Genomic DNA, 10,682 nt, shown 5'->3' on the forward strand with positions numbered 1-10,682 from the left:
TGCATTTCACATTTTAAAAATTGATCTTTTTTATTTTAAAATTGACCAAATTCTTTTAAAGAAAAGGATTTAAAAAATAACTCCAAATGTCAATGATGTCAAATCACAGGAAGCTCTTTTCCTGGTGCTTCCTTCTGTTTTTCACAATTTCACCAGCATTTGTCAGTCAGCAGATGAGGCTGAGATTATTTCTGTAAATGTCTACAGACTCTAGTCCTACCATGAACACCTTGTAAACGTGGGGTTCTAAAAATGGGAGATTCTTACTGGTTCTTCTTTTCTGCCTTAGACATCACGGATGAAAGCTACTTAACACATCTTCTGGTCAGTCTTGACTGCCACACACTGCCAGTTCCCAATAGGACTCTCCTTGGTGGCTTTCCTTAGGTGAGACTGGCAGCCCATGAAGCAAGTGTCTATCTATCACTTCAGTGACCATGGTTCTTAAGTTTCCCCTCCAACTTGCCCAGCCAGCACATAACAAAACACAGACTTATTTCAAGCTCTAAAATCTGCATCAGTTTTTGACATATTGGCATAAGGATGCTTGCCTAGCTTGTACAACTTCTTACTAAGGACAGTGTCTTTTATTAGACCCATTCGTGCCACTGGAAAAGGTAAATGAGCTTTGGGCACGATTCCCTCTTCACATGTAATAAAGCAAAGTTTTATTTGTCTGACAACTGAATTTCTTTAGAAAAAACGGAATTTAGGTTTTTTAAAAATCTTTCTCCTCCTTTCTCCTGCCAGGTGATACGTAGCACACTTTCCATTTAAAACATCCAAAGTATTTTCTCCTGGGTTTTGCAGCCATCTGAACCAGATGGCTCAGTTGTCATCTGAAGAACTGTAGTAGCTTCCCCCATCAGAAAATGAGGAGCTTGCTAAGAGCACATCCTCACCAAGCCACATTGCAGCGGTGTTCATTGAAACTTTGAAAGCAAAAATGCCCATCAAAGGCAAGGGAATTTCCAGAGAACTGGAAGGATTGGCTAAATTGTCCATTTAGCAGATGCCCATTCCTTTGAACTTCTCTAAAACCCTCTTCCTTCCCAAAGCATCACTTAGAGGCCTCACAACCCTAATTCACTTCGGTGCTTTACCCTACAAGTTATCTCCACGTGTTTTGGTGGATGCTTTTGGCCTCAGTTTTACCTGAGGTTATTGGTAAGTCCTTGGGAGAAACTTGGATGCATTCTCTCCCCTGCACGTGGTGATAATACTGCTGTGAGTTCTGCTAGGAGCTTCTGAATTCCAGCCAATTCAGCATCCACTCACTTTATCAACTTCTGTTTTTCCAGAAACTTTATGCTTATTTGTTGATCCTTACTTGGCATTGTACTCTTCATTTCTGACGTGCCTAGCTCTGGAACAGAGGCAGCTAAGTCTTCCTTTACCAAGTTACTGCAGCTCTGAGATGCCTCCTCCAGCTGGTCGCAGGAACGTGCCCATCACAAGAGCATGAGTTTTTGTTGGGCGTGCAGAGAATATGAACCCAACTGGGTATGATCCTGCCAGCAGGATATTCTTCAGGGATGTCAAGAGACCAAGTTCCAGAGAGAGTGATATGCAGAGAAATAATGATTGAACCCGTAGAGGTTTCCAATGAGCAGCTAATCCATAGGCTGGAGCAACAAGGACCAACCTACTGGGTAAGATGATTTAGCGAGCAACCTGCCCAGAGGAGGGGAGAGGAGGTTGACTTAAGGAAAGGCTTGCTGAGACAGAACAAGGGCTGGATGTAGAAACAGTGTAGATGGCCTGCTACCATCAGTACATGCTGCAAAGACGAAATGGTTTGAAGGCATAGGCATCTGCCTGGAAAATAGTCAGTCCTGGGGTTGGAATAGGAAAGTGATGTTCTTGTACTGGTCCTGAGCTCCATCCTGTGCATGCAAAGTTCATTGCCTCTGAGAAGTAGCACACGACAATGACATAAGCAACGCTGTAATCAATAAGGTTGCTTGAAGGTTTTGTTTCAGCTTTGATGATTTGCATTTTCTCATTTTATTAGTTACTCTCTTTGCATGTTTTACATGTTCACGATAAAAATCTGTGGTTAGCAATATGTCTCCACATTTGTGCTGTTCTCCAGGCTAACTTTCACCTTGTTAACAACAGCTGGCTTCATCCTCGTTCTTTTCCCTCACTTGGTGTATGCAGGCTTTCAAAGCATTTTTGCTTTGGTCAGCATTGACAACTATTGGGAAGTTGCTTGCAAAGCCATAAAGAGAAAAAGTTGCATAAAAATGTTTTATCAAAGTTGCCAACATCATAAATCCTCTAGGAAGCATGTTGTTCCTTCTGCTGCTGACCTCATACACGCAGAGATGTAAAATGAAACGGATCCAATCTGCCACCCCCTCCAACTCGCTGTGCACCGAAGGAACGAAAGGAAAGCCTCAAGCCTGTGCAGATCTAAAACTCATCATGTGACTGCTCAATAAATCAGCCCTTCCCTCACGTCCTGAAATGATATTAGCTGCTAGCCACAAGACATTTATGATTCATACAGGACAGGCCCCTTGCGAAATTATTACAAGCAGTCCCATCTGCAGCATAAAACCAAAAAACTGTGCAGTCAAAGTCAATTAAAAAACAATTTTTTTAACAGGGACCTCCTGGTCCCTGTTTCAGCAAGGAAGGATCATATGCTTTTCCCCATCAGTTACTCATCAGCATCATTCTGAATGGTGCTATTTATTAGTTGTTCTTATCTGAATCAACAACCCAAACAACCAAACTGTCTCAGCTCAGTTATTTTACAGTTTACAGACAATTTTGTTGGCATGACAGTATCTATATACCCCTCGAGTATGCTATATATATTCCATCTGTGCCCATGCTGAAAGAAGAATCTTTTGTTTGCCAGGACCAGATTAACATCTGCATCCAGAATCACGTGAAAGACTCACCTTAAACTCTGCCGAAATCATGCCGAATGTGTGTAGCTATTATGGAGAGGGCATTCACTGCATGGGATCCAAAATGGGCTTTCAAAAGGGTGGTGGTTTCCCAAGTGTCTTGCTGCTGTATGACAGTGCAGCAGGCTTCCTGGCTCGCCGGTGTCCCAACCTAAGGAGACACCTCAAGTCCGCTGCAGGAGCAGCGTACTGAGCACCCCGCTTCCCGCCTCTCTCCAAGGGCAGGGCAAACTCAGACTTCGCCGTGGGCATTCACCTCGCTGAAGACACCTAAGCTGAGGTGGTAAGATGCAGGTGTTTCCGAGGAGCTGGGGTCTTCATCCTCATGGTAGGCAGTGGAGGTCTGATCCACGCAGTGAGCACAGTCCAGAGAGCTGTTGATCCTGTCCACACGCAGGTGTTTGCCTTTGGGTGACCCCAACAGCTCTCTGCGCCCCACGGGCTGTGTTGACAATATTCCCACTGACTATGGGAGGAGCTTAGAGGCTGGCTCAGACGTGTGAGATATCTCCTGAACTAAACCTCAGAACTTGGTTGAATTTGTCTAAACATACCTGCTAAGTGCTGCCTGCGATGGCCTAGGGTGTCTGAGACATTCGCATGGGGTGGCAGGGTGAGAAACCAGAGCCCAGGCAGGGTTCCAAAGGTGCTAGACACCAGTACGTGAATCACTTGTGTGGGGCTTTTCTGTATCGCAAGTACCACATCATATTATCATTTTATACCAGGCAAAGAAAACTGCTTTGTATTTACTTAACCTCTCCTGCACCTCTCGCTCTTCATTTGCAGTTGAAATGCTCTGATTATCCTGCATTAGTCACCCAGTTTTCTTCTCTTTGTTACTTCCTAAATGAAGACTTTTATTTATTTTGTTCTTTTATCATAGCATTGGACAGCACTAGGAAAAAGAGAGAGAAAGCCCACAAGGTTATGTCTCTTTCTGCCATGATGACCGAACGGGCACAGTACAATGAGTGGAGACCAGCACACTTGCAATCTGAGATGGGCTTGGTGCTGTAATCACACAGAATCACAGAATCATTAAGGTTAGAAAAGACCTTTAAGATCATCAAGTCCAACCATCAACCCAACACCACCGTGCCCACTAAACCATGTCATGAACTGCCACATCCACACGATTTTTTAATACTTCCCGTGATGGTGACTCCACCACCTCCCTGGGCAGCCTGTTCCAATGCTTGACCACTCTCTCAGTAAGGAAATATTTCCTAATATCTAATCTAAACCTCCCCTGGCACAACTTGAGGCCGTTTCCTCTCACTCTATCACTAGTTACTTGGGAGAAGAGACCAACACCCACCTCACCACAACCCCCTTTCAGGTAGTTGTAGAGAACAATGAGGTCTCCCCTCAGCTTTCTCTTCTCCAGACTGAGTACCCCCAGTTCCCTCAGCCACCCCTCATAAGACTTGTGCTCCAGACCCCTCACCAGCTTCATTGCCCTTCTCTGGACACGCTCCAGCTTCATCTCACAGACTGGCGGTGTGAGGAGAGGAGACAGCAGCAAAGAGCAATGAGTGCGAGGTAATGAAGGGATGGACAAAGAGGACCTTGCTGTTATGTTTTCTGGAGTACAAGCAGGTGTCACACACTGGGTTCTCAGCCATAAGGAGTGATTGCAAGGATAACAGAAAATGGTGCTGTCTGGGGTCCACCGTCGTCAAGCTACTTCTCAGGAATGGGAACAGACGTGTATTTCTTCAGAGAGAGACAGAGGGTGGTGAGGACTTGAGTGTGGGGGTTTTTGCTCTTTGCTTTCTATGCCCCTTGCTTTTCTAGTATGATTAAATGGGGTGGGAGGCGAGGCAGGCCAGGGAGAGAGAATAAAAGCTGTAAGATGGTCGTAACTCATACCCAATGCCAAGGAAAACATTCCAAAGTTACAGTGCAGTAAAACCACTGGCTTTGGCTGAAGAGCTGAAGGAAGAAAACTCCATCAAAAGCAACTCTGAGCCTTTGCTGACTCGGCTTTTGGGCAGGGATGTGTCATAATCTCTGGAGCAGACACATGCCTGGTAGGCAAGTTAGAAGATAGTGTCTCCTATGAAGATGGAAATGAGAGAAGCCAATGGTCTCATCTCCAGAAGTCACAGAATCACAGAATCATTAAGGTTGGAAAGGACCTCTAAGATCCTCAAGTCCAACCATCAACCAAACACCACCATGCCCACTAAACCATGTCCCAAAGTGCCATGTCCACACATTTTTTGAACACTTCCTGTGATGGTGACTCCACCACCTCCCTGGTCAGCCTGTGCCAATGCTTGACCACTCTCTCCGTAAAGAAATTTTTCCAAATTAACCAATCTGAACCTCCCCTGGCGCAACTTGAGACCATTTCCTCTCATCCTATCTCTACTCACTTGGGAGAAGAAACCAACACCCACATCACCACAACTCCCTTTCAGGTAGTTTTAGAGAGCAATAAGGTCTCCCCTCAGCCTCCTCTTCTCCAGACTGAACACCCCCCGTTCCCTCAGCCGCTCCTCCTAAGACTTGTTCTCCAGACCCTTTATCAGCTTCATTGCCCTTCTTTGGACACGGTCCAGCAACTCAATGTCCTTCTTGTAGTGAGGGGCCCTAGGGCATGTCACCCCTGTGGGTTCAAGAAGTGAGCAGGTGGGACATGGCTCCCATCTATCCGGCCTGGGACACCAGCAGAGCTTGCATAAAGCCTTCTTTGGTGATATCAGCAAGGGCATCATGGACATTTCCTCTTGGGTCACCCTTTGTACTAGATCCCACCATTCTTATGTGGGGAAAGGATTCGACATGTCTCACTGTGCAATTTATAGTCCCAGGTATATTCCCCATGTTTCCATTTCCCCTACACCTGCATGTTCCCTGGGGTTCCCATTCCCTGCACGTCACCTGTTACTAGCCTGAAGTCCACCCTCCCGTCCACAGGACAGTTTGTGTCCTGCTGCCCTTATTCCTCAGGCACCAGCAAGGGATATTTTATCAGTAGCATCGTTACTGTCCCTCATTCACTCTTCAGAGTGGAGAACAAAGTGAGCAGCAGGACACTGCCGCTGGGAAGCAACTGTCTTCCCCTCAGACCTCTTGTCCTGTTCACTATCTCCCATTCTCTAAATTAAAATTCCAAACCATGCTGCAAGCACTTTGAAAATAACAATATAATACTTTATTTACTTGCAAAGAGGCTCTACACACGTAATACCTTTTACATATGGGATCCCGTGGGTTACCAGCGAATACTTGCCATTTTTCCACATGTGGCAGAGAACAGATTTTGCAGAGTTGCTACCTCTCCAGCTAGTGATGTTTTTGGATGCTGCTAGAATCTTCCTTATGCTTGGGTAACATATTTCAATGCTTAGCCCCATTGGTGAAAAAAAAAAAATGGCTTATGTCTTGGCTAAATTACAGAACCCTCTAGTGTAGCCAGCTTTCTCCCTAAATAGATTGGGGGATTCACCTGCGTGTAAACACTTACAGCCTGGCTGCTGTGCTGGAGCTAGGCAGCCCGGTTCTGGTCTGCACACGCCGTGGAGTCCAGGCTGCAGAAGTGACTAACGGGCTCTGCTTGTGTAGAAAGATGAAAAGTTAGGTCTCATGTGAGGACAGCGAGCTGCCCTTTGTCCATCCCTTCATTACTTTGCAATTATTCTGCCTTGCCGCCGCCACCTCTGCTTGCACTGCCAGCCTGTGAGATGGTGCTCGAGCCAGCTTGTCTTGTCACAGCGAGGAGACCGCATCTGTCTCAAGACACTGGCCATTACGATCTCCATCTGACTTTGATTTTCAGTTAATTTCTCTGCTTCTTTCATGTACAAGAAGGTAAACAAAGCAGGGTTTCACATTATCCCTAATACAGGATTTATCTGCAGTCTTCTCTTACGGGTTTATTAGCTAATTCAAACACAGCCCGGATCAAGAGTCATTACAGATTCATGTTATTCCAGTAAAAATTCACTGTAAGTAAAGAAAAATTAGTTGGTCAAATTAGTGCTCAGCTGAAAACTGAAAGGGAATTATTCAAGGTTTGATACAAATTAGTAAAAGTGCAGGCAGTGGCATTTTACAGTCAGACACAGGAAACAAAAAACCCTCTTCTGTCTTTTTTGCATGTGCATATTTTTCCCTCCCTATTACTGCCAGGTATCTGTAGCTCTTTGGAGAAATCAGTGAGTTTAACTGATACTTGGCCATACCATCTTGCTGGAAACTACTTGTCTAATTTCATAATAATGCAGTCAGGATCCTTCCGTGAGTGCCCAGCTATCAGATGGAAAAGATCCAGGATCCTCATGTCTCAGTACTACAGCTTTTTCCAGATTTTTTTTCCCTTCCCTCCTGATCAGGAATATATTATTATATATCTGTATATAACTGAACCATCATCAGGTTTTGCAGGTAATTAAAGATGCAGCAAGTGCATCTCTTTTCCACCTCTTTAATTGTTTTTGTCTATTCATTGCTCCAGTAACTCTCTGAGAGCTAAAACACGTCTTTGTCTGCTCTGGTGGAGTCAGTCAGAGCCAGGGATCGATGCAGAGGCTCCATTCCTCAGCTGCCTGTAACCTGAAAGGTCAGATCTCACCATGACATAGAACGATTTGAAAGATTTGAAGTTGAAAAAGGAAAAGATCTGTGAGATTGGACCTAATAAAGTACAAGTTCTGGCTTATTGTTACGGGAAATGACCACCAACTTCCAAGGACACAGCGACGTTTACTTTGAATTCACTATTTCTTTTCAACTTTTGTTCTTGACCATGGGTATAATAACTACTAATGAAACAAGCATTAATCAGACTAATGTCTTTCCCATTTATTTTCTTCTTGTTGTTCCTGGCAGATGGTCTGTGGATGTATGCAGGTAACAGTGGAGTTTAAGTAATCTATAAGCACTTCATTATCCTTGAGATTGAAAGCTGCCTAGGCAAAAAGTGGTGAGGCTCGTGGAGGCCATTAGTTCTTGCAGAAGGTTCATCCCAGAGCTTTACACTAGCTCCCAGCAATGTTTGCTTTTCTGGAAAACTTTACTTGTATTAGGGAAAAGTCCTCCTTTCCCAAAAGTTAACAAGGACTAAGCAGTCCTTGTTCTTATCGTGTGTGAGAGATCAGAAACATGAATTCTTTGAGGCCCAGATAAAGACTACTAACCTTTTAAGACAGCTTTTTGCAGACCTTTACCCTGTCAGGCACCACTTTGTGGTTGAAACTAGACCAAACCCCATCAATTTAGAATCAAAATGAAGCGGCATTTGCCACGTGGTTTCCAGTTGCTGCAAATAATGGCATTGTCACTAATAATGATGACCTTGCTGTTACGCTAATTTTCTAGTTTGAACGGATTTAGCTTCAGTTCCCAGGCTGCAGATCTGCCTTTGCTCATGTCTGCTTTGCTGGAGAGCCCGATACTGTCAAAAACCTTTTGCTAGCAAATTTTTCTCTAGGTCATGGCCAGCTCTTCCTTTATCCTCTTCCTCTGACTAAGATAAGCAGACTCAGCATCCAGGCTGGCGTTACTCTGAGCAGCTGAAGCTGTGTGTTTTACAATGGCAGATTTCATACAATTTATTGTATTGGCTTACTCTCCGTTCCCTGTAATGGTCACAGAGAACTCTTATGTGTGGACAGCCACAGTGTAGGCACCTGGGGTACTCCTACTGCTGGCCAAGGACAGTCCAAGCCTTTTAGCTTGCTTAGGATGCCCAACACACATGCTATTCCAAATCCATGCGTCCAGCAGTATAGAGCATCTCAAATGTTTAAGCATCTGAATCAAGCATTGGGGTTTAGTTTGAATTAATGTGGCACACACATCCCTCTTGTACTGGTATTATTTGGCCAGGCTCTCATACATTCCTTTAGTCCTTCCTCACCTCTTAAATCTCTCCTAGATGCAGCTGGTAGGTCTTTACACTGACTTCATTTTCTGTGGCTTCCTCTGTTCATTTTGCACGGGAAGATAACACTGAGATGCATCCCAGGTAACGATTTACCTGTAGTTTTTCCAAAGATCTTCCTCTCTGGCCTGAATAGATGATATAAGCTTGATCTAGGTCTAAAGGGTCTTTGGCTCTGTGGAGTCCAACCATGGTTTCTCCATGAGGATACGAGTAAAATTGTCTGGAGACCAGGATAAGAAAATAATTGTTTAAGGCACTATCAGCAGATGTACAGGTGGGCCATAACGTTCAGAAACGAAGCAGACACTGCTCTAAGCCCTTCCAAATACAACAAATGTCCCTGAATAGGCATCTCTCCCCTTTTCCCACACCCCCCACCCCACCTTTGGAGAAGAGAACGAGGCTGGTGTAGAAAAGAGAAGGAAAATACTTTAACTGAGAAACGTTTGAAACATGCATGGAATCTGAGAAGGTTATCTGGACTGTGGCTTTTGAGAGGGTTTTTTTTTAATAGCTTCTCTTTGCTGCCTTTTGGTCTTCGTACACAAAAAACTTAAACTGAGCTGTCAGTTTGATATTCAGTATTGAATATCAAACAGAAGATTTGGTGTAAGCTGCGTCTTGAGCATACAACAAATAGAATAAGCCTTAGGAAAGTATTTACTCTTTTCAGTTACCAGATCATGAGCTTATTCCACTATTTTCCTAACCATAATCTTTAGCAGCAGGAAGGCAAACCAAGCCAGGGCAAATCTTATGTTTGGTTTTAAGTTAAGGCTGGCAAGGATCATGCCCTCCATAGACAAACAATCCAACCCTCTCTGAAACTGAAGAGCCACAGGGATATCATAATATGATAATTTCATATCATAATTCTCTGAGCTCTACAATAAAACCCATGAAAACCCAGCCTAAGAGAAATACTTATCTAACACAAAGGTGGCATTGGCTATTTTCTGTTATGGCTCTAGGGAAGCCGTAAGCCTTCACCAGGTTGATGGCAGAATCCTTCTTGCTAGCACGTAAGGTGGATTTTCACTCCCAACCACCTCAGTTTCTCAGGGAGAAAGGAAAAACTAAAAACCTTTAACTCCCTATGGCTATAGCAGATCTATCTGCTATATTCACAGGAAATCTGTCATCACTTCATAACGCAAATGAACTTGACTTAGGACCATCTCAAAGGGAGAAAAAAGTGGAACAAAACAGATTTTGCAAAATGTTCATGACCTTATTAGAAAAATAAATTTCATTTTTATATTAGCCTTCTAAAACTATTGTTTTTAATGAATATTAATTCAGGCTTCTGAACTAAGAATGATTTTCAAGAGGAAAAAAAATTTATGCAAAAATGGTAAATGTCAGGAATGTCATAACAAATTATCTTTTGCTATTAATAGCTTTCATCCCTTGAGAATCTTCAAAACTAATGACTTCCAACAATCAGCTCTTCTTTCAATGACTTATTATTTTCTAGGGACCAATAGTTTGATCAGAAAATTCAAGGTCTCCTTTTTAATCCATGGTTACTGCATGATCTAGCCCTTTCTTAATTTAAGCTTTTACCAAGAAACTAGTTAACATTGAAATAAAACCCTAAATAAATTTATATTACTCACTCAACCTGAGACACATGGGTATTTGCTATGAACCTTAAGTAGCTGAGGGCAAAGGTGGCTATTTCAGAGGACAATCTGCAGCACAAGCCCATCATTGGTGCTCTGAAATGTTTTTGTGGGGGAGTCTTCAGGGAACAGGAGGAATCTGGGAAGACAGAGGCAGGGCTGTGACCACAGTACATTTGTACGTGCACACACTGAAGTAATTTTCCAGTGTTGCAGAACCCCATGGCTGTAAGT

This window comes from Phaethon lepturus, unplaced genomic scaffold (assembly GCF_000687285.1).
Source record: "Phaethon lepturus isolate BGI_N335 unplaced genomic scaffold, ASM68728v1 scaffold34663, whole genome shotgun sequence".
NCBI lineage: Eukaryota > Metazoa > Chordata > Aves > Phaethontiformes > Phaethontidae > Phaethon > Phaethon lepturus.